This window comes from Hibiscus syriacus, unplaced genomic scaffold (assembly GCF_006381635.1).
Source record: "Hibiscus syriacus cultivar Baekdansim isolate YM2019G1 unplaced genomic scaffold, ASM638163v2 tig00112540_pilon, whole genome shotgun sequence".
In the NCBI taxonomy this organism is placed as follows: domain Eukaryota; kingdom Viridiplantae; phylum Streptophyta; class Magnoliopsida; order Malvales; family Malvaceae; genus Hibiscus; species Hibiscus syriacus.
Genome location: NW_024063362.1, coordinates 12537 through 37398, shown reverse-complemented (window position 1 = coordinate 37398; position 24862 = coordinate 12537). Strand labels below are relative to the sequence as shown.

The 24862-nt window shown below is 42.8% G+C and overlaps 2 pseudogenes; one reads left to right on the top strand and one right to left on the bottom strand.

The window, feature by feature from the left end:
* Positions 1–1189: 1189 nt before the first annotated feature.
* LOC120181861 lies at positions 1190–21589 on the bottom strand (annotated as a pseudogene).
* Positions 21590–24050: 2461 nt separating this feature from the next.
* On the top strand, positions 24051–24793 carry LOC120181860 (annotated as a pseudogene).
* Positions 24794–24862: the final 69 nt, after the last annotated feature.

Below are 24862 nucleotides of genomic sequence, written 5' to 3'. Positions count from 1 at the left end.
AATATTAATGATGAGAGAATTAAAATAAAGTAAATAATTTATTATAAAGTTTAAAAGTGTAAAAGAAATGATAATTTTGAAATTATCTATTTATTTTAGAGGTAATTTTATAAAATCCAAGGAATTGTTAAATACTTAAAATAAGAAGGGAATAGGATTCCCAGGAATCTAAGCCAAAAAACACTGTTGGTAAAACGTTATTATTCCCTAAAAGGAATGATTTTAAATTAAATATGAGTATGTGATTTGAGAAATTTCCCCTTAAATAATCTTTTAAAAAAAATTAAGAGGATAAGAATTTTTTAAAAGTCTAAATAAGTTTTTTTAGGAAAAAAAAAATAAATTTTGACCCTTAACATTTGCGAGTTTTGTATTTTAGCCTTTATCCATTTTGGAGCTAAATTTACCATTTGAGTTATAGTTTTTTTTTTTTGAATTGCTCTTATAAGTTACATTCTGACTTGACCATTAAAAATTTGGCTATGATAGCAAAACATACGCATAGAGATTCATTTGAAATGATATGGTACATAACCTATCATATGCTTAATTGTGGACTATAATTTTAATAAGATATATTTAAAGATACAAAAGCAATTAGAATTGTGGACTATAATTTTAACTTAAAAAAAGCTGGTGATAAAATGTTAAAACTTATAAACAAAAATGATCAAAAATTTCTTTATGCCTTCAACTTATTAGGTCAAATTTTGTTACCAGTTCATATGTTTTTAAGAGCTTATATTTTTTATTTATTTCAATGTCCCTCACGTTAGTGCTTCCCCAATTCTTGGCCTCTTCAGTTTAACCTATACAATTTTCATATACAGGTTGCTCATGGATCTTGTATTGTGGGTTAGTTTACCCCTTATTTTACGTACCATACGAAGTTTGCTTGCATTAAGAATGTATTGCATATATAAATACTCAACTTAATCTTCATTGACATTCACATAAAACGCAATTCTACCTCTCAACTTAATCATCAAAGCTACTTTTCTTTTTTTATTTTCTAACTCTATTTTCTTCTTAAGGCAGTGCTCATGTGAATTGAAGATGAAGATGAAGATCGTAATAAAATATATTTTATTTGAAAACTTAGAAGAGAATTGTCGCGATCTTCATCTTTCGGTTCGCATGTGCAGTGACTAATGAATGATAGCAGGAATCTACAAATCCGTGCTCCTCCTCAAGTTCCATCCTGCTGCTCCCATGCCTCCGTTGCTGATAATTGTCAAACCAAAAGATTAAACTGAAAACATCAATTATTATATTTAAATATAATGATTTAATATGATTATAGTGTCTACGTATATAGTTATATAAATCATCAAATTTTCTGTTGCTAATTAGTGAGTTCACTGAGTTGAGTAATGCTCACCTTGTCTTGATAGAGCCCATCCTAATCATAACTGACAGCCCAAACGAAATTGTCGCCCAAGCCTTTAACCCTTGCAAACCAGACCTTCCACTTAATGGACTTAACATCATCGTACCCAATCCACGAGCCTCCGGCGTACGAGTAATACGACACGGTTGTCCGATCATACTTAACCGTCGCATTGTTCACTTGGTTAAAATCCACAATCGCATAGTAATTAAAGAACCCATCTTCATCCCCATGGCCTATGTCGGCTGCCGGCGCCCCAATACCGTTAACATTCGGATCCTTGAGCTTCCACGTATGTCCATACGCTGCCAGTCCCATAACCAGTTTCTCAGGAGGCACACCGGCCCAAATCCGTGTTAGACTAATATAACTGATTTACACATGCTACATGTGTTAGTATTTGGCCAGCTAAGGTGATGTAGTTAGTTTAGCTGTTAGGCTATTAAGCCAAGCTGCTATAGCAGTTATGCAGGTTGTTAGGCTGTTAAGAGGCTGTTAAAAGCTTGTTACAGCAGTGTATATAAACAAGCTATGATGAATGAAGAATGTGTGATTCCAGTGCTAAATGGTTTGCTTATTCCCTTTCTAATATGGTATTTTTCGCCAACGTTCTTGGGTTCTCTAGTTTTATCTCTGCTGTTGCGTAACCTCCATTGGTTATGGAATCAACCAAGAGCTTCTCGCATAAGAAGGTCAATGTAGTTCTCGACGAAACAAATTTTCTACTATGGAAGCAACAAATCCTCTTGACTATTCGGAGCCATTGTCTTGAACGGCTCCTGACCGGTGCCTTGAAGCCTCCATCAGAAACGATCATTGGTGCCAATGGTGAGGTGAGCATGAATGAGGCGTTTGAAGATTTTGTGGCGCAAGACAGTGCGCTTGCATCCTGGCTGCTGTCCACCATCAGCTCTCATCTCCTTCCTCAGTTTGTTGGGGCTGAGTCAGCTGCTGCAGTGTGGACATTCGCTTCCCATGAGTGCTAATATAGCTCTTCGACGTGATGATCGCAATTCTGTTGAAAGTGATTACCATGAATCCAAGAATTCACGATCCAATTCTGGTACCAGCTCGGGCAGTAGTGGTCGAGGAAGAGCCAAGATCCAGTGCCATTTATGTGGGAAACTTGGTCACCTAGTTAATCGTTGTTGGCATCGCTTTGATAAGGACTTTATGTGTATCACTTCTGACTCACGACCTCACAAAGGACATGCTGCTAATGCTCGTTATGCAGCTGCTGAAACTCCAAATATGAGATGTGATTATTGTCAAGCACGTTATCAAGGAGCAAACCAATCACAAGCTAATATTACATCCAAATCTACTGATCACTGGGTGGTTGACTCAGGAGCAACGCACCACGTAACACCCAGTGTAGCAGATGTCTCCAATCCTGTTGAGTTTCGAGGCTCAGGTAAGCACTGTGGGAAATGGAGTTCCTCTTAATATAAGAAATATTGGTAGTTCGGTTGTTAACTCTACTTCAAGAGCTTTGTTGATTAATGAGTTATTGCATGTGCCTCGGATAACCAAAAACTTGCTTTCGGTCTCTAAGCTTGCTAGGGACAATGTTGTGTATTTGGAGTTTCATACTGGGAAGTGTTTGATGCAGGGGGATCCGAGACAGATGATGCTGAGCTGTCAGATTGCACGTTGATGGCGCTGAGATACCATGAGTTGGCAGATCAGCGCAAAGGCGGGAATTGATTGTGACATGTTCCTCATTGGGGTCGTTTTGAGTATGTTTCAGTCTTTTTGCCATAACTTTGGCTACAGGTGTCAGAATCACGCATAAGACCCCAATCCAGAAAGCTCTTTTCGACGCGCACGCTCTCCACATGAGCTACGCTCCATGTGGCCTTTTTTTCAACCTCAAATTCTGCCGTTTTCCCCTCCGAATCACTAGATTTAGTTATTTTTTACTATTTATGGTAATATTTCGATTGTTAATTAGGAAGTCAATTTAAATCCGATTTAGGCCGGATTTTTGGGAGATTGCTTATTTTATTTCGAATTTCAATTTAGAGTGATTTTCGGGATTTTGCTATTTTTGGAAAAATTCGAATAAAGACGATTTTTTTGCTATAACAGTCCGGCTTGTGGACTGCTTTTTGGCATTGTTTGATTTTATAATATTTTATTAAACCATAGAGACTTTTTTCTCTGGTTTTTGGGCGAATTTTTTCTTGTGAATCGTCTGTCGGAACTAGCCTACATGATAATCACTATTCTGTCTGGCGTCAGTTGGTGTCAGAGCTTCAACATCTTCTTGGGAAATTTCACCAGTTTCAATGGCTGGAGGTCGTGGTCATGGTCGTCGTGAGCAGGTTCCGAATGAGGAAGCCCAACGCCGTGATCGCAGCGTTCAGGATGTGATGATTGCGGATTTGCAGAGGCAAGTCGTAGAATTAACCCAGCGCCTGGTGGCGCAGGATTTCGAGGATCGTGAGGCCTCTGATCACGATACCAATTCCACTTTCGAAAACCCATATCACAATCGCGCAGGATTCCGGGGCGCAGGATTCCGGGAGCACCGTGGTCGGGAGGAGCGTCATGGAGACCTCGGTTTTCGGGTCGATCTCCCTGAGTTTTCTGGTACATTACAGGCCGAGGGATTCGTGGATTGGATTAATGAAGTGGAGCGTATTTTTGAATATAAGGAAGTCCCCGATCGTGTGAAAGTGAAACTGATCGCCATCAAACTCAATGGCAGAGCATCTGCGTGGTGGGAACAGTTACGACGTTCACGAGAAAGACAGGGCAAAGCCAAGATCACTGATTGGGAGAAGATGAAAAAGAAGATGAAGGGCCACTTCCTTCCCTTCGGCTACACGCAAACCTTATTTCAGCGACTTCATGCGTTGAGGCAGGGCGCGCGATCAGTCGATGATTACACGGAGGAGTTTTACCAATTGGTCGCCCGGAACGATTTATCTGAGACGGAGGAGCAGATGGTGGCGCGATATTTGGGGGGTTTACGCCAGCCCTTGCAAGATGTCCTCAGCCTTCATTCATTGTGGAGTGTTTCGGAAGCATACCAGCGTGCACTTGCTGTTGAAAAACAGTAAAACAGGAGACCAGTGATCAGGAGTGATCACAACAGTCGACCAGTTCGCCCTCAAGAGTCCCGTCCTGCTCAGCAGCCACCGCAGGGTAATTCTAACCCTACTATTAGATGTTTTCGTTGTGGTGAACAAGGGCATAGAGCGACTGATTGCAGGAAGCCTGCTAGTCAAAAGGGCAAAAATTTGTTGATTGAGGAAAACGTGGAAGACGAGACTGAGGAGATTGGCGAACCCGTGTATGACGATGATGAGACTGATGATGTGCTGTATGGAGATGGTCATGAGACTCTGGTCGTTTGCAAGAGTTTACTTACCCCCAAGGGCGATTCAGGGGACGATTGGTTGAGAACCAATATTTTCCACACGACTTGCACAGTTGCAGATAAAGTCTGCAAAATGATCATTGACAGCGGCAGTTGTGAGAATGTAGTGTCTGAGGAGGTTGTCCAGAAATTGCAGTTGAAGACGGACCGTCATCCTAAGCCATACAAGTTGTCATGGCTAAATAAAGACAGTGAGGTAACAGTTGATAGGCGATGCCTCGTGTCTTTTTCAATTGGTAGAAAATATTTTGATAATGCCTGGTGTGATGTTGTGTCTATGGATGCGTGTCATATATTGTTGGGTCAACCTTGGCAGTATGATCGCAGTGTCATTCATGATGGACGGAAGAATACATATTCCCTTAGCATCAAGGGAAAAAAGATTGTGTTGGCACCCCGGCGGGAAGGACTTACTCCTACCCCAGTAACCCATAATACTAATCTGCTTTCTATGTCCAAGTTTTTAGATGAGATTGAGCATGGCGGCGTGGTCTATGCCTTGCTACCTTGCAAGAACAATGCAGTAGACGTGGATACAGATTTACCAGTAGAGGTGCAGCGGCTGCTAGCAGAATTCTCTAACTTGATGCCAGAGGATCTTCCTCCTGGACTACCACCTATGAGGGATATTCAGCATCAAATTGACCTTGTTCCTGGGTCAAGTTTGCCAAATCGACCAGCATATCGCCTCAGTCCCAAGGAGGCCGAAGAGTTGCAGCGACAGGTGGAAGAGTTGTTGGAGAGGGGCTATATCCGAGAGAGTATGAGCCCATGTGCAGTCCCTGCTCTGTTAGTGCCAAAGAAAGATGGTTCTTGGCGTATGTGTGTTGACAGCCGAGCGATCAACAGAATTACAGTGAAGTACCAGTTTCCAATTCCCCGTCTAGATGATATGTTGGATCAGCTATCTGGTTCTAAGATCTTCTCAAAAATTGACCTTAAGAGCGGTTACCACCAAATCAGAATAAGGCCTGGAGATGAGTGGAAGACGGCGTTTAAATCGCCACAAGGGTTGTATGAGTGGATGGTCATGCCTTTTGGGTTATCCAATGCGCCCAGTACATTCATGAGATTTATGCATCAGGTCTTGCGGCCTTTTATGGGGAAATTTGTTGTAGTTTACTTCGATGATATCCTCGTTTATAGTCCGACATGGACTTCACACTTCGATCACCTCCGTGCTGTTTTTGAGATGCTGAAAACGGAGTGCTTGTTTGTCAATCAAAAGAAGTGTTCTTTCTTCACTACTTCTGTGACTTTTCTTGGTTTTGTTGTGTCTACTGATGGTGTTCATGCAGATCAGTCAAAGATAGATGCAGTCTTGGAGTGGCCCAGACCAAGAACCTTACATGACATCCGAAGTTTCCATGGCTTGGGGTCTTTTTACCGTCGATTCATTAGAAATTTCAGTACTCTGATCGCCCCTATCACAGAGTGCCTCAAGGGGCGTGATTTCCAGTGGTCTGAGGAGACAGAGGCCAGTTTTCAACTGGTCAAGCAGAAGATGACCGAGGCTCCAGTTTTGGCACTTCCAGATTTTGACAAAGTGTTCGAGGTAAATTATGATGCATCTGGCGTTGGCATTGGTGGTGTTCTGAGTCAGGCAGGTCGTCCGGTTGCTTTTTTCAGTGAAAAGCTATTGGGATCAAAGAAAAATTATTCCACTTATGATCTGGAGTTCTATGCCATAGTTCAGTCCCTGAAGCATTGGCGTCACTACCTAGTACAGAAGGAGTTTATTCTGTTTACCGATCATAAGGCCTTGAAGTACATCAATGGCCAACACAAGCTGAGTAGACGTCATGCCAAGTGGGTAGCATACTTGCAAGAATTCACTTTTACGCTGAGGCACCAAGCAGGGAGTTTGAACCGCGTCGCAGATGCCCTGAGCCGTCGTACCTTACTTCTCACCACCATGAGTACTAAAGTTGCAGGATTTGAGACGTTCACAAATATGTATGCAGTTGATCCTTCCTTTGGAAGGATATTTCAGGAGGTAACTGAGGGTCACCGTCATGATTTTGTTTTGCATAATGGGTATCTATTTCGTGGATTACAATTGTGCATTCCAGATTGTTCATTGAGGCAGCAAATTATAAGTGAACTCCATAATGAGGGACACTTTGGCCGAGATAAGACATTGGCCCTTATCTCTTCTGAATTTTATTGGCCCAAGTTGACTAGTGATGTGGCCCATTATGTGGACCGTTGTTATGTGTGCCAGCGGTCTAAGGGAGTTCTCACCAATGCGGGATTGTACACTCCCTTACCTGTTCCTGAAGCTCCTTGGTTCGATGTCAGCATGGATTTTGTACTAGGCTTACCCCGCACCCAAAGGGCCTCTGATTCTATCTTTGTTGTGGTTGACAGGTTTTCCAAGATGGCTCATTTTGTAGCTTGCAGAAAGACTATGGATGCTGACCGGATTGCCCATCTCTATTTCAAGGAGATTGTGCGTTTACATGGTGTTCCTCGATCCATCACTTCATATCGTGATACTAAGTTCATCAGTCATTTCTGGAAGAGCCTGTGGGGGAAACTGGGAACGCAGTTGAATTTCAGTAGCGCCTACCACCCCCAGACGGATGGCCAGACTGAGGTGGTGAACCGAAGTTTGGGAAACCTTTTAAGGTGTTTGGCAGGAACGAAGCCGAAGCATTGGGATTTGGCATTGCCTCAGGCAGAATTTGCCTACAACAGATCAAAAAACAGAACCACAGGTTTAAGCCCATTTGAGATTGTCTATGGTCAGAACCCATCCGGGGTGTTGGACTTAGCCCCTATTCCACGTATAGGACGTTTCAGTCCTAAAGAAGATGAGATGGCAAAGTATCTTCGGAGTATCCATGAGCAGGTGAAACAGACCATTCATGAGAGCAATACCAAGTACAAGACTCAGGTCGACAATCATCGTCGTCAGGTACTTTTTGATGTTGGTGATTTTGTTTGGGCTGTATTAACTCGTGATCGTTTTCCTGTTGGTGAGTATAATAAGCTTAAGGATCGGAAGATTGGAACTTGTGAGGTCGTGCAGAAGATCAATGATAATGCTTACAGGTTGCGACTTCTCAGTCACTTGAAGACTTCTGATGTCTTTAATGTGAAGCACCTGAGTCATTGTTTTGTGGATCCTGATGACACTACTCTGAACTCGAGGACGAGTTCTTTCCAACCCGGGGTGACTGATGCAGGGGGATCCGAGACAGATGATGTTGAGCTGTCAGATTGCACGTTGATGGCGCTGAGATACCATGAGTTGGCAGATCAGCGTAAAGGCGGGAATTGATTGTGACATGTTCCTCATTGGGGTCGTTTTGAGTATGTTTCAGTCTTTTGGCCATAACTTTGGCTACAGGTGTCAGAATCGCGCATAAGACCCCAATCCGGAAAGCTCTTTTCGACGCGCACGCTCTCCACATGAGCTATGCTCCATGTGGCCTTTTTTTCAACCTCAAATTCTACCGTTTTCCCCTCCGAATCACTAGATTTAGTTATTTTTTACTATTTATGGTAATATTTCGATTGTTAATTAGGAAGTCAATTTAAATCCGATTTAGGCCGGATTTTTGGGAGATTGCTTATTTTATTTCGAATTTCAATTTAGAGTGATTTTCGGGATTTTGCTATTTTTGGCAAAATTCGAATAAAGATGATTTTTTTGCTATAACAGTCCGACTTGTGGACTGCTTTTTGGCATTGTTTGATTTTATAATATTTTATTAAACCCTAGAGACTTTTTTCTCTGGTTTTTGGGCGAATTTTCTCTTGTGAATCGTCTGTCGGAACTAGCCTACATGATAATCACTATTCTGTCTGGCGTCAGTTGGTGTCAGAGCTTCAACATCTTCTTGGGAAATTTCACCAGTTTCAATGGCTGGAGGTCGTGGTCGTCGTGAGCAGGTTCCGAATGAGGAAGCCCAACGCCGTGATCGCAGTGTTCAGGATGTGATGATTGCGGATTTGCAGAGGCAAGTCGCAGAATTAACCCAGCGCCTGGCGGCGCAGGATTTCGAGGATAGTGAGGCCTCTGATCACGATACCAATTCCACTTTCGAAAACCCATATCATAATCGCGCAGGATTCCGGGGCGCAGGATTCCGGGAGCACCGTGGTCGGGAGGAGCGTCATGGAGACCTCGGTTTTTGGGTCGATCTCCCTGAGTTTTCTAGTACATTACAGGCCGAGGGATTCGTGGATTGGATTAATGAAGTGGAGCGTATTTTTGAATATAAGGAAGTCCCCGATCGTGTGAAAGTGAAACTGATCGACATCAAACTCAATGGCAGAGCATCTGCGTGGTGGGAACAGTTACGACGTTCACGAGAAAGACAGGGCAAAGCCAAGATCACTGATTGGGAGAAGATGAAAAAGAAGATGAAGGGCCACTTCCTTCCCTTCGGCTACACGCAAACCTTATTTCAGCGACTTCATGCGTTGAGGCAGGGCGCGCGATCAGTCGATGATTACACGGAGGAGTTTTACCAATTGGTCGCCCGGAACGATTTATCTGAGACGGAGGAGCAGATGGTGGCGCGATATTTGGGGGGTTTACGCCAGCCCTTGCAAGATGTCCTCAGCCTTCATTCATTGTGGAGTGTTTCGGAAGCATACCAGCGTGCACTTGCTGTTGAAAAACAGCAAAACAGGAGACCAGTGATCAGGAGCGATCAAAATAGTCGACCAGTTCGCCCTCAAGAGTCCCGTCCTGCTCAGCAGCCACCGCAGGGTAATTCTAACCCTACTATTAGATGTTTTCGTTGTGGTGAACAAGGGCATAGGGCGACTGATTGCAGGAAGCCTGCTAGTCAAAAGGGCAAAAATTTGTTGATTGAGGAAAACGTGGAAGACGAGACTGAGGAGATTGGCGAACCCGTGTATGACGATGATGAGACTGATGATGTGTTGTATGGAGATGGTCATGAGACTCTGGTCGTTCGCAAGAGTCTACTTACCCCCAAGGGCGATTCAGGGGACGATTGGTTAAGAACCAATATTTTCCACACGACTTGCACAGTTGCAGATAAAGTCTGCAAAATGATAATTGACAGCGGCAGTTGTGAGAATGTAGTGTCTGAGGAGGTTGTCCAGAAATTGCAGTTGAAGACGGACCGTCATCCTAAGCCATACAAGTTGTCATGGCTAAATAAAGACAGTGAGGTAACAGTTGATAGGTGTTGCCTCGTGTCTTTTTCAATTGGTAGAAAATATTTTGATAATGCCTGGTGTGATGTTGTGTCTATGGATGCGTGTCATATATTGTTGGGTCGACCTTGGCAGTATGATCGCAGTGTCATTCATGATGGACGGAAGAATACATATTCCCTTAGCATCAAGGGAAAAAAGATTGTGTTGGCACCCCGGCGGGAAGGACTTACTCCTACCCCAGTAACCCATAATACTAATCTGCTTTCTATGTCCAAGTTTTTAGATGAGATTGAGCATGGCGGCGTGGTCTATGCCTTGCTACCTTGCGAGAACAATGCAGTAGACGTGGATACAGATTTACCAGTAGAGGTGCAGCGGCTGCTAGCAGAATTCTCTAACTTGATGCCAAAGGATCTTCCTCCTGGACTACCACCTATGAGGGATATTCAGCATCAAATTGACCTTGTTCCTGGGTCAAGTTTGCCAAATCGACCAGCATATCGCCTCAGTCCCAAGGAGGCCGAAGAGTTGCAGCGACAGGTGGAAGAGTTGTTGGAGAGGGGCTATATCCGAGAGAGTATGAGCCCATGTGCAGTCCCTGCTCTGTTAGTGCCAAAGAAAGATGGTTCTTGGCGTATGTGTGTTGACAGCCGAGCGATCAACAGAATTACAGTGAAGTACCGGTTTCCAATTCCCCGTCTAGATGATATGTTGGATCAGCTATCTGGTTCTAAGATCTTCTCAAAAATTGACCTTAAGAGCGGTTACCACCAAATCAGAATAAGGCCTGGAGATGAGTGGAAGACGGCGTTTAAATCGCCACAAGGGTTGTATGAGTGGATGGTCATGCCTTTTGGGTTATCCAATGCGCCCATTACATTCATGAGATTTATGCATCAGGTCTTGCGGCCTTTTATGGGGAAATTTGTTGTAGTTTACTTCGATGATATCCTCGTTTATAGTCCGACATGGACTTCACACTTCGGTCACCTCCGTGCTGTTTTTGAGATGCTGAAAACGGAGTGCTTGTTTGTCAATCAAAAGAAGTGTTCTTTCTTCACTACTTCTGTGACTTTTCTTGGTTTTTTTGTGTCTACTGATGGTGTTCATGCAGATCAGTCAAAGATAGATGCAGTCTTGGAGTGGCCCAGACCAAGAACCTTACATGACATCCGAAGTTTCCATGGCTTGGCGTCTTTTTACCGTCTATTCATTAGAAATTTCAGTACTCTGATCGCCCCTATCACAGAGTGCCTCAAGGGGCGTGATTTCCAGTGGTCTGAGGAGACAGAGGCCAGTTTTCAACTGGTCAAGCAGAAGATGACCGAGGCTCCAGTTTTGGCACTTCCAGATTTTAACAAAGTGTTCGAGGTAAATTGTGATGCATCTGGCGTTGGCATTGGTGGTGTTCTGAGTCAGGCAGGTCGTCCGGTTGCTTTTTCAGTGAAAAGCTATCGGGATCAAAGAAAAATTATTCCACTTATGATCTGGAGTTCTATGCCATAGTTCAGTCCCTGAAGCATTGGCGTCACTACCTAGTACAAAAGGAATTTATTCTGTTTACCGATCATGAGGCCTTGAAGTACATCAATGGCCAACACAAGCTGAGTAGACGTCATGCCAAGTGGGTAGCATACTTGCAAGAATTCACTTTTACGCTGAGGCACCAAGCAGGGAGTTTGAACCGCGTCGCAGATGCCCTGAGCCGTCGTACCTTATTTCTCACCACCATGAGTACTAAAGTTGCAGGATTTGAGACGTTCACATATGTATGCAGCTGATCCTTCCTTTGGAAGGATATTTCAGGAGGTAACTGAGGGTCACCGTCATGATTTTATTTTGCATAATGGGTATCTATTTTGTGGATTACAATTGTGCATTCCAGATTGTTCATTGAGGCAGCAAATTATAAGTGAACTCCATAATGAGGGACACTTTGGCCGAGATAAGACATTGGCCCTTATCTCTTCTGAATTTTATTGGCCCAAGTTGACTAGTGATGTGGCCCATTATGTGGACCGTTGTTATGTGTGCCAGCGGTCTAAGGGAGTTCTCACCAATGCGGGATTGTACACTCCCTTACCTGTTCCTGAAGCTCCTTGGTTCGATGTCAGCATGGATTTTGTACTAGGCTTACCCCGCACCCAAAGGGCCTCTGATTCTATCTTTGTTGTGGTTGACAGGTTTTCCAAGATGGCTCATTTTGTAGCTTGCAGAAAGACTATGGATGCTGACCGGATCGCCCATCTCTATTTCAAGGAGATTGTGCGTTTACATGGTGTTCCTCGATCCATCACTTCAGATCGTGATACTAAGTTCATCAGTCATTTCTGGAAGAGCCTGTGGGGGAAACTGGGAACGCAGTTGAATTTCAGTAGCGCCTACCACCCCCAGACGGATGGCCAGACAGAGGTGGTGAACCAAAGTTTCGGAAACCTTTTAAGGTGTTTGGCAGGAACGAAGCCGAAGCAGTGGGATTTGGCATTGCCTCAGGCAGAATTCGCCTACAACAGATCAAAAAACAGAACCACAGGTTTAAGCCCATTTGAGATTGTCTATGGTCAGAACTCATCCGGGGTGTTGGACTTAGCCCCTATTCCACATATAGGACGTTTCAGTCCTAAAGCAGATGAGATGGCAAAGTATCTTCGGAGTATCCATGAGCAGGTGAAACAGACCATTCATGAGAGCAATACCAAGTACAAGACTCGGGTCGACAATCATCGTCGTCAGGTACTTTTTGATGTTGGTGATTTTGTTTGGGCTGTATTAACTCGTGATCGTTTTCCTATTGGTGAGTATAATAAGCTTAAGGATCGGAAGATTGGACCTTATGAGGTCGTGCAGAAGATCAATGATAATGCTTACAGGTTGCGACTTCCCAGTCACTTGAAGACTTCTGATGTCTTTAATGTGAAGCACCTGAGTCATTGTTTTGTGGATCCTGATGACACTACTCTGAACTCGAGGACGAGTTCTTTCCAACCCGGGGTGACTGATGCAGGGGGATCCGAGAAAGATGATGCTGAGCTGTCAGATTGCACGTTGATGGCGCTGAGATACCATGAGTTGGCAGATCAGCGCAAAGGCGGGAATTGATTGTGACATGTTCCTCATTGGGGTCGTTTTGAGTATGTTTCAGTCTTTTGGCCATAACTTTGGCTACAGGTGTCAGAATCGCGCATAAGACCCCAATCCGGAAAGCTCTTTTCGACGCGCACGCTCTCCACATGAGCTACGCTCAATGTGGCCTTTTTTTCAACCTCAAATTCTGCCGTTTTCCCCTCCGAATCACTAGATTTAGTTATTTTTTACTATTTATGGTAATATTTCGATTGTTAATTAGGAAGTCAATTTAAATCCGATTTAGGCCGGATTTTTGGGAGATTGCTTATTTTATTTCGAATTTCAATTTAGAGTGATTTTCGGGATTTTGCTATTTTTGGCAAAATTCGAATAAAGACGATTTTTTTGCTATAACAGTCCGGCTTGTGGACTACTTTTTGGCATTGTTTGATTTTATAATATTTTATTAAACCCTAGAGAATTTTTTCTCTGGTTTTTGGGCGAATTTTCTCTTGTGAATCGTCTGTCGGAACTAGCCTACATGATAATCACTATTCTGTCTGGCGTCAGTTGGTGTCAGAGCTTCAACATCTTCTTGGGAAATTTCACCAGTTTCAATGGCTGGAGGTCGTGGTCGTGGTCGTCGTGAGCAGGTTCCGAATGAGGAAGCCCAACGCCGTGATCGCAGCGTTCAGGATGTGATGATTGCGGATTTGCAGAGGCAAGTCGCAGAATTAACCCAGCGCCTGGCGGCGCAGGATTTCGAGGATCGTGAGGCCTCTGATCACGATACCAATTCCACTTTCGAAAACCTATATCACAATCGCGCAGGATTCCGGGGCGCAGGATTCCGGGAGCACCGTGGTCGGGAGGAGCGTCATGGAGACCTCGGTTTTCGGGTCGATCTCCCTGAGTTTTCTGGTACATTACATGCCGAGGGATTCGTGGATTGGATTAAAGAAGTGGAGCTTATTTTTGAATATAAGGAAGTCTCCGATCGTGTGAAAGTTAAACTGATCGCCATCAAACTCAATGGCAGAGCATCTGCGTGGTGGGAACAGTTACGACGTTCACGAGAAAGACAGGGCAAAGCCAAGATCACTGATTGGGAGAAGATGAAAAAGAAGATGAAGGGCCACTTCCTTCCCTTCGGCTACACGCAAACCTTATTTCAGCGACTTCATGCGTTGAGGCAGGGCGCGCGATCAGTCGATGATTACACGGAGGAGTTTTACCAATTGGTCGCCCAGAACGATTTATCTGAGACGGAGGAGCAGATGGTGGAGCGATATTTGGGGGGTTTACGCCAGCCCTTGCAAGATGTCCTCAGCCTTCATTCATTGTGGAGTGTTTCGGAAGCATACCAGCGTGCACTTGCTGTTGAAAAATAGCAAAACAGGAGACCAGTGATCAGGAGCGATCACAACAGTCGACCAGTTCGCCCTCAAGAGTCCCGTCTGCTCAGCAGCCACCGCAGGGTAATTCTAACCCTACTATTAGATGTTTTCATTGTGGTGAACAAGGGCATAGGGCGAATGATTGCAGGAAGCCTGCTAGTCAAAAGGGAAAAAATTTGTTGATTGAGGAAAACGTGGAAGACGAGACTGAGGAGATTGGCAAACCCGTGTATGACGATGATGAGACTGATGATGTGCTGTATGGAGATGGTCATGAGACTCTGGTTGTTCGCAAGAGTCTACTTACCCCCAAGGGCGATTCAGGGGACGATTGGTTGAGAACCAATATTTTCCACACGACTTGCACAGTTGCAGATAAAGTCTGCAAAATGATAATTGACAGCGGCAGTTGTGAGAATGTAGTGTCTGAGGAGGTTGTCCAGAAATTGCAGTTGAAGACGGACCGTCATCCTAAGCCATACAAGTTGTCATGGCTAAATAAAGACAGTGAGGTAACAGTTGATAGGCGATGCCTCGTGTCTTTTTCAATTGGTAGAAAATATTTTGATAATGCCTGGTGTGATGTTGTGTCTATGGATGCGTGTCATATATTGTTGGGTCGACCTTGGCAGTATGATCGCAGTGTCATTCATGATGGACGGAAGAATACATATTCCCTTAGCATCAAGGGAAAAAAGATTGTGTTGGCACCCCGGCGGGAAGGACTTACTCCTACCCCAGTAACCCATAATACTAATCTGCTTTCTATGTCCAAGTTTTTAGATGAGATTGAGCATGGCGGCGTGGTCTATGCCTTGCTACCTTGCGAGAACAATGCAGTAGACGTGGATACAGATTTACCAGTAGAGGTGCAGCGGCTGCTAGCAGAATTCTCTAACTTGATGCCAGAGGATCTTCCTCCTGGACTACCACCTATGAGGGATATTCAGCATCAAATTGACCTTGTTCCTGGGTCAAGTTTGCCAAATCGACCAGCATATCGCCTCAGTCCCAAGGAGGCCGAAGAGTTGCAGCGACAGGTGGAAGAGTTGTTGGAGAGGGGCTATATCCGAGAGAGTATGAGCCCATGTGCAGTCCCTGCTCTGTTAGTGCCAAAGAAAGATGGTTCTTGGCGTATGTGTGTTGACAGCCGAGCGATCAACAGAATTACAGTGAAGTACCGGTTTCCAATTCCCCGTCTAGATGATATGTTGGATCAGCTATCTGGTTCTAAGATCATCTCAAAAATTGACCTTAAGAGCGGTTACCACCAAATCAGAATAAGGCCTGGAGATGAGTGGAAGACGGCGTTTAAAACGCCACAAGGGTTGTATGAGTGGATGGTCATGCCTTTTGGGTTATCCAATGCGCCCAGTACATTCATGAGATTTATGCATCAGGTCTTGCGGCCTTTTATGGGGAAATTTGTTGTAGTTTACTTCGATGATATCCTCGTTTATAGTCCGACATGGACTTCACACTTCGATCACCTCCGTGCTGTTTTTGAGATGCTGAAAACGGAGTGCTTGTTTGTCAATCAAAAGAAGTGTTCTTTCTTCACTACTTCTGCGACTTTTCTTGGTTTTGTTGTGTCTACTGATGGTGTTCATGCAGATCAGTCAAAGATAGATGCAGTCTTGGAGTGGCCCAGACCAAGAACCTTACATGACATCCGAAGTTTCCATGGCTTGGCGTCTTTTTACCGTCGATTCATTAGAAATTTCAGTACTCTGATCGCCCCTATCACAGAGTGCCTCAAGGGGCGTGATTTCCAGTGGTCTGAGGAGACAGAGGCCAGTTTTCAACTGGTCAAGCAGAAGATGACCGAGGCTCCAGTTTTGGCACTTCCAGATTTTGACAAAGTGTTCGAGGTAAATTGTGATGCATCTGGCGTTGGCATTGGTGGTGTTCTGAGTCAGGCAGGTCGTCCGGTTGCTTTTTTCAGTGAAAAGCTATCGGGATCAAAGAAAAATTATTCCACTTATGATCTGGAGTTCTATGCCATAGTTCAGTCCCTGAAGCATTGGCGTCACTACCTAGTATAGAAGGAGTTTATTCTGTTTACCGATCATGAGGCCTTGAAGTACATCAATGGCCAACACAAGCTGAGTAGACGTCATGCCAAGTGGGTAGCATACTTGCAAGAATTCACTTTTACGCTGAGGCACCAAGCAGGGAGTTTGAACCGCGTCGCAGATGCCCTGAGCCGTCGTACCTTACTTCTCACCACCATGAGTACTAAAGTTGCAGGATTTGAGACGTTCACAGATATGTATGCAGCTGATCCTTCATTTGGAAGGATATTTCAGGAGGTAACTGAGGGTCACCGTCATGATTTTGTTTTGCATAATGGGTATCTGTTTCGTGGATTACAATTGTGCATTCCAGATTGTTCATTGAGGCAGCAAATTATAAGTGAACTCCATAATGAGGGACACTTTGGCCTAGATAAGACATTGGCCCTTATCTCTTCTGAATTTTATTGGCCCAAGTTGACTAGTGATGTGGCCCATTATGTGGACCGTTGTTATGTGTGCCAGCGGTCTAAGGGAGTTCTCACCAATGCGGGATTGTACACTCCCTTACCTGTTCCTGAAGCTCCTTGGTTCGATGTCAGCATGGATTTTGTACTAGGCTTACCCCGCACCCAAAGGGCCTCTGATTCTATCTTTGTTGTGGTTGACAGGTTTTCCAAGATGGCTCATTTTGTAGCTTGCAGAAAGACTATGGATGCTGACCGGATTGCCCATCTCTATTTCAAGGAGATTGTGCGTTTACATGGTGTTCCTCGATCCATCACTTCAGATCGTGATACTAAGTTCATCAGTCATTTCTGGAAGAGCCTGTGGGGGAAACTGGGAACGCAGTTGAATTTCAGTAGCGCCTACCACCCCCAGACGGATGGCCAGACTGAGGTGGTGAACCGAAGTTTGGGAAACCTTTTAAGGTGTTTGGCAGGAACGAAGCCGAAGCAGTGGGATTTGGCATTGCCTCAGGCAGAATTTGCCTACAACAGATCAAAAAACAGAACCACAGGTTTAAGCCCATTTGAGATTGTCTATGGTCAGAACCCATCCGGGGTGTTGGACTTAGCCCCTATTCCACGTATAGGACGTTTCAGTCGTAAAGCAGATGAGATGGCAAAGTATCTTCGGAGTATCCATGAGCAGGTGAAACAGACCATTCATGAGAGCAATACCAAGTACAAGACTCGGGTCGACAATCATCGTCGTCAGGTACTTTTTGATGTTGGTGATTTTGTTTGGGCTGTATTAACTCGTGATCGTTTTCCTGTTGGTGAGTATAATAAGCTTAAGGATCGGAAGATTGGACCTTGTGAGGTCGTGCAGAAGATCAATGATAATGCTTACAGGTTGCGACTTCCCAGTCACTTGAAGACTTCTGATGTCTTTAATGTGAAGCACCTGAGTCATTGTTTTGTGGATCCTGATGACACTACTCTGAACTCGAGGACGAGTTCTTTCCAACCCGGGGTGACTGATGCAGGGGGATCCAAGAAAGATGATGTTGAGCTGTCAGATTGCACGTTGATGGCGCTGCGATACCATGAGTTGGCAGATCAGCGCAAAGGCGGGAATTGATTGTGACATGTTCCTCATTGGGGTCGTTTTGAGTATGTTTCAGTCTTTTGGCCATAACTTTGGCTACAGGTGTCAGAATCGCGCATAAGACCCCAATCCGGAAAGCTCTTTTCGACGCGCACGCTCTCCATATGAGCTACGCTCCATGTGGCCTTTTTTTCAACCTCAAATTCTGCCGTTTTCCCCTCCGAATCACTAGATTTAGTTATTTTTTACTATTTATGGTAATATTTCGATTGTTAATTAGAAAGTCAATTTAAATCCGATTTAGGCCGGTTTTTTGGGAGATTGCTTATTTTATTTCGAATTTCAATTTAGAGTGATTTTCGGGATTTTGCTATTTTTGGCAAAATTCGAATAAAGACGATTTTTTTGCTATAACAGTCCGGCTTGTGGACTGCTTTTTGGCATTGTTTGATTTTATAATATTTTATTAAACCCTAGAGACTTTTTTCTCTGGTTTTTGGGAGAATTTTCTCTTGTGAATCGTCTGTCGGAACTAGCCTACATGATAATCACTATTCTGTCTGGCGTTAGTGTTATGTTCGAGATAAGCTTTCAAAGGAAATACTCTTGCAAGGTGATGAGAAAGGGGGATTGTATACCTTTACACTTGACTGCAAGCGTGTAGGAGTGCACGATGCTGCTGCAGCTCACCTTGTATCTGCTGGTTTGTCACAGTCAGAACTTTGGCACCATCACTTAGGAAACCCAGCTAGCTATGCAATGAATAAAATTGCCAAAGACATTGATGTAAAGATTGATCCAAATGTTAATAAAACATGTGCAACTTGCTTTATGGGAAAAAGTTATAAGCTACCGTTTGCAACTTCGAATACGCAGTACAATACTCCCTTTGAACTTGTTTTCTCTGATTTATGGGGACCTCCACATGTTGCATCAAACGGATTTCGCTATTAAATCTCATTCGTTGATGCATGCACACGGTATACTTGGATCTATCTACTAAAAAATAAGTCACAATCAGGTATAGTGCATCGACTATGCTACCTACATACATCAGAACAGAATGGTGTTGTCGAGCGTAGACACCGTCACATAGTGGAACTCGGCCTCGTGTTGCTGGCTCAGTCATCGTTGCCCATACGTTTCTGGTCATATGTTGTGATGACTATTGTGCACTTGATTAATAGGCTACCTACTACGGTGCTTGGAGGCATGACCCCATTCGAAAAATTACTCAAAAGAAACTCAGACTACAACGCATTGAGAATCTTTGGCTGCCAATGTTTCCCACACTTGAGACTGTTTCAGAATCATAAACTGGCGTTTAGATCATAACCTTGCACTTATCTTGGCTTTAGCCCTCAGCAAAAAGGATTTAAGTGCCTTACAAGGGATGGTGTTCAAATAATTTGGAAATGAGACATATAGATGTGAACAACGCATTCCTCAACGGGGACCTAGATGAAGTGGTGTTCATGCAGCAACCACCGGGGTTCGAGCAAACAGATGAAGATGGTGCTCAACTGGTTTGCAAACTTAAGAATGTCCTCTATGGTCTCAGACAAGCCCCACGAAATTGGCATACTAAGCTTCGAAATAACTTGCTTCAGCTTGGATTTACAGCATCAAGAGCTGACCCCTCGTTGTTCATTAGTAAAACGGATGATGGTGATCTATATGTGTTGGTATATGTTGATGACATAGTCATCACTAGGCAGTCTTCCAATGCGATTCAAGAAGTTGTTTGTCTTCTTGGTGATAGATTTTCGTTAAAGGACCTTGGCCAACTCAAGTTTTTCTTGGGAATTGAGGTACAAAGGTCGAGTGATTCAGTTCTGTTGAATCAAAGGAAGTTTGTGTTAGAATTGCTTGAGAAGGGTGGAATGAGAAGTGTTGCTGCATGTGCGACACCTATGGTGGCATCCCCTAAACTTTCAGCAGATGATGGTGAATTATTGGTTAATCCTAGTGAATACCGAAGCATAGTCGGTTCTCTTCTCTATTTGTGTCACACGCAACCAGATGTGGCCTACAGTGTTGGAAAAGTGGCACAATACATGCATGCACCACGAGAAACACATGACTGCTGTTAAAAGAATACTAAGGTATTTAGTTGGGACTGTGGACTATGGTCTCTTGTTCCAGTCGGCTGATGCAGGGTTAAATGTTAAAGCTTTTGTTGATGTGGATTGGGAAGCTAGTGTGGATGATAGGCGGTCCATCTCTAGCTATTGAGTGTTCAAATGTCGAAGTCTGGTTGCATGGAGTTTCAAGAAGCAGAAGTCTGTCTCCAGGTCAACGATGGAAGCCGAATATAAATCTCTTGCTGATGCGGCTGCTGAGGTAACCTGGGTCAATGCGCTTCTTGCTGATCTTGGTTTGTAACAGACTCAAGAACCAGTGGTGTGGTGTGACAATACTGGAGCAGTGGCAATGAGTGCCAATGATGTTTACCATGCGCAGTCGAAGCACATAGACTTGGATGTGCACTTTGTGCGTGAGAAGGTAGCTGCCGGACAAATTCGAGTTAATTACGTTCCAGCAGCTCATCAGGTGGTTGATGGCTTCACTAAACCCCTAGCAAGAATTGCATTCGAGGAGTTTCGCAACAAGATATGTGTAACACCTAGTTTTAATTCAAAAACAAAAGAAAACAGGAACAAGTAGGAGGAATGTTAGACTAATATAACTGATTTACACGTGCTACATGTGTTAGTATTTGGCCAGCTAAGGTGATGTAGTTAGTTAAGCTGTTAGACAGTTATGCAGGTTGTTAGGCTGTTAAGAGGCTGTTAAAAGCTTGTTACAGCATTGTATATAAGCAAGCTATGATGAATGAAGAATGTGTGATTCCAGTGCTAAATGGTTTGCTTATTCCCTTTCTAATAATCCGAGACCCGATTCCATGGCTACTGCTATCAGTGCTATTGAGATCGAAAAGAGCCGAGTGCATCCCGGTGAAGTCATCCCATTTTCCATGGTAATCGAAACACATCGTGCTTGCCCAGTCTAATTATTCGGCCATGCATGAGCCGGATAAGTTCGAGGCAAACCGTAGTTAGTGAACTCGGAAGAGTAATACACCGCAGAAGTTAAAAGCAAGCGTGGTTTCCCGCCAGTTTCGGCTTCTTTTTGGAGCGCTTCTCTCCATTCCTTGAACAACAAAGCGAGGTTCGCCATGTCGTCGCCTGTTGCAGGGAACTCCCAGTCCAAGTCAACGCCATCGAATTGGTAACCTCGGGCCTCTTCGATGGTTGAATTAATGAAGACTCCACGTGTTTCTTCGGTTCTCGCCATTCGAGCTAATACATCGGGGTTGTTCCCGCCTCCTCCGATAGACAGAATGGTTTTGACGGGTGGGTATTTGGCGCTTAACCCGGACCTGAATTCGGGTAATTTTTGTTGGTCCAGTGGTGATGTTGAGCTTGAAAGTGGAGGGTTGGGGCAAGAGAAAGGCGTAGTAAATATGAGTGAAAAACGAGGTGTTAATGGAGGAAACTGGAAAGGATTCAAAGGATGGCCAATAAGCAGCTTTGATTCCTTGGGGAACTGAAAAAATCGCTGGTTCAGAACTTTTTGAAAATGTGCAGAACATGACCAGAAACAAAAATCTTAGTGGCTTAAGGCTAGCCATGATATATGATATGAGCTAAGTGCAAATGGAATGGATTTAATGGAAGCATTAACTCTGGAAATATCGTCATTCTAACCGGCATCAGAGTTTTCTTAAAGATTTATGGGCCAATCACGCAGTTTAGAAGATAACACGCAAAACAGAACATAATTGGACTGTTTGCTGGCCCGATGTTATAGTTCTGTTATGTTTTTAGCAGCATTGGTTTCCTCGAAAGCCCACCTTGGTGAGCTCATTAGCGGCCACTAGTTCCGACACAAGTTTCCAACTGCAGCACAGCACATACGAAAAGTGAACCACTCGTTGAATAGATTAGTGACAATGGCTTGGTTGATTTACACGAGGTTTATTCTGTGAACGTACTATGATTATTGAGTTGGTGATTTACAGTTTAGATGGTTTGGAAGGAAATGATTAAACTAACGTGTCCCGTGAATGCTTATTTTGATTATTATTTGTATTTATACTTTCCTTTTCTTTCTTGAATTTGTATTTATACTTTCCTTTCTTTCTTGAATTTGTATTTATACTTTAATCTCATAATGATAATCTTATTTAGGGATAGTTTCATTGAGTGTGCAGTGGTATCTCCTTCTGAGACATTTATATGACCATTTTAGCACCAATTCAAAAATGGAGGTGTCCTAGAGGCATCTTAAAGGAAGCAATTAAAATATGGAACGCAATGATTAATTTTGGTTTTAGGGTTGTCGTTGTAGATTTAATTTATCATTCTTGTTTTTATGATTTTTTCCATCAATTTAACCACCGAATTTTTAGGGTTTTCATACTAGCTTTCAAAGTTCGTTTCGAGTAATAAAATCGTTAGTCTTTTGCGTTTGTTGAAGCCAACAATTTTCATGTCAACCAATATTTTATTGACGCGGTTTAATGATGATGATGATGTGATATTTTAAAAAAATAAATATTTAAATTATTTACTAAATACATTAGTTAGAAAAAAATGGTCAAAATGTTGACTTAATCCCCTAATCTCATTTAAATAAATAATAAATTTTGAGATTTTTTTCCAATCGTTGTGTTTAGTAAATATTTTAACATAATCCCTTAATTCACAGACGCGAAAGACTCACGTTTCTATTAGTTAAAATGGTCAATAGATTTTGAGGGCTAGGATGATGCCCCTAAACAATTTCGTAGGCTATATTGATGCGAAAAAATTATTTTGGGAAAAAATGATATATTAAGCCTACTACGTTGACAACAGTAACCCTTAAATCTTTATTTTTATTTAAGGGTAAACTACAAAGTTTGTCACTTTTGTTTTAAATTTACTAACATATGGTCATTTGATTCAAATAACATAACATATGATCCCTTTCGTTTCGTTTTAATTAAGATGTGGTCATTGAAACGTTAGTTGCCATGAGTTGGATGATGTAGTACATTAGTAAAAAGGTTTAATTATTATTTGAACCGTTAAACTTTAGAGTAAAAATATTTTATCACTGAATTATTTTGAGTTTACAAAAAGACTCATGATTAACAATTTATCTAAAGTTTAAAAGTTTAAATAAAAAGTTAAACCTTTTACTGATGTACTACGTCATCCAACTCACGGTAGCTAACATCTCTATGACCACATCTTAATTAAAACGAAATGAAAATGACCATATATTATGTTTTTTTGAATCGAGTAACCATGCGTTTGTAAAATTGAAATAAAAGTGACAATCATTATAGTTTGCCCTTTATTTAATTCTGATAATTATAAACTCATCTCATTAATTGCCATCTCGGTAAAATTGTCACTTATAAATATCTCTTGTAACCTAAAAATATAATTATATATAATCATTTCTCACATAATTACAAAGATAAGTTATCTTTCATAGAGCATGGAAAAGACTACACTAACTATATACATTCAGACTCCTATTTACAAATGGTAAAAAATAAAAGGGTGAATTGCATGTTTAGTATCTAAACTATGATTTTTTATTTCTATAGGTAAGCATCTGTGTTTGTGTGTATAACAATGCCCAGTCCCAAAAAAAACTGGCATATTTGTCCCATAAAAAAGGGTGAGAGGTGCACTCTCAAAGTAACTGGAATGGGGACATGGAGTTTTCAGTACATAGGATAGAAGAGGAATTGTGTCGTCTTGTAACACTAAGAGGTCATACTTGTCCCCCCATTATTGGGGCACTCACCATGATATTATGCCCAAAAAACAAGGGAAAATCTCCTGCATGAAATGGGGTATTTTTTTTGCAGGTAGATTTTGGTAACTTAGTTATATCTGTTATGGTGGAGTTCTGATAAAGCTAGCTTTCAGCTGAGTGACAAAGAAACCTAAACCAAACCTTTTGTTTATTAGTCACAGTATAGGATATTAGTGCATTGGGGCCATATTTAATATTATCATACATAGGAATCTTATTGTTACCACACGAGCATTTGGTTTGGTTCCCTTCAACAAACCTTTCATCGTCTAACTATGGAGTATCCGAGGAAAGAACCTAGTCCCTCTGAGACTTATTCATGCCTAGTTTCGACACCGGGTGTCAATGACCGAGAAGGAGAGGCGAAACCCAGGTTCCATATAGATATAAATGTTGCCACTAGTGATTGTGATCGTGGTTTGAATCAAGAGGAGCTCAACCTTATCGATTCGTTGAATACCGACGGCGGCGAGCAACGGGTTTTCTCGTGCAACTATTGTCAGAGGAAATTCTAGAGTTCACAGGCTCTCGGGGGGCACCAAAATGCACACAAGATAGCGGATTTTGGCGAAAAGAGAGAAAAGGATCGGAGCTCACATGGCAGCCTCGGCTGCTGCTTTCGGGCACCTTTGTTTTCATCATCAAAACCACTATTCAAGCTTGGCTTCTCTTCCACTAAACGGTGCATACAATAGATCTCTGGGAATTCAGGTCCATTCCATGATCCATAAACCTAATAATCCTCATATCTCTTATTGACGCCATAGTTGGTCAAGGCCCCCTATAGACCAACAACCGGCCATAGGGAAGTTGTCGACGGAGAATTTGACGTCTCGGGCGAGTGTCTGTCGGTTCAACAATGTAATGAGGACGATGATGGGCGATTCTCCTGGTGATGAAATGATGGGGAATTGTTGGTGGTCGGGCCACGCTGCTCTGCATTCTAAGCATGCAGGAAGATCAGATACACAAAGTTGACCCTTTCCCTCAAGCTCTAAACCAGTGTTGTGTATTTTAATTAAGAACATTTAAATATTATACATATTTTTCTGATTAAAATTTTTGTTTTCATCTTAATTTGTCTGGG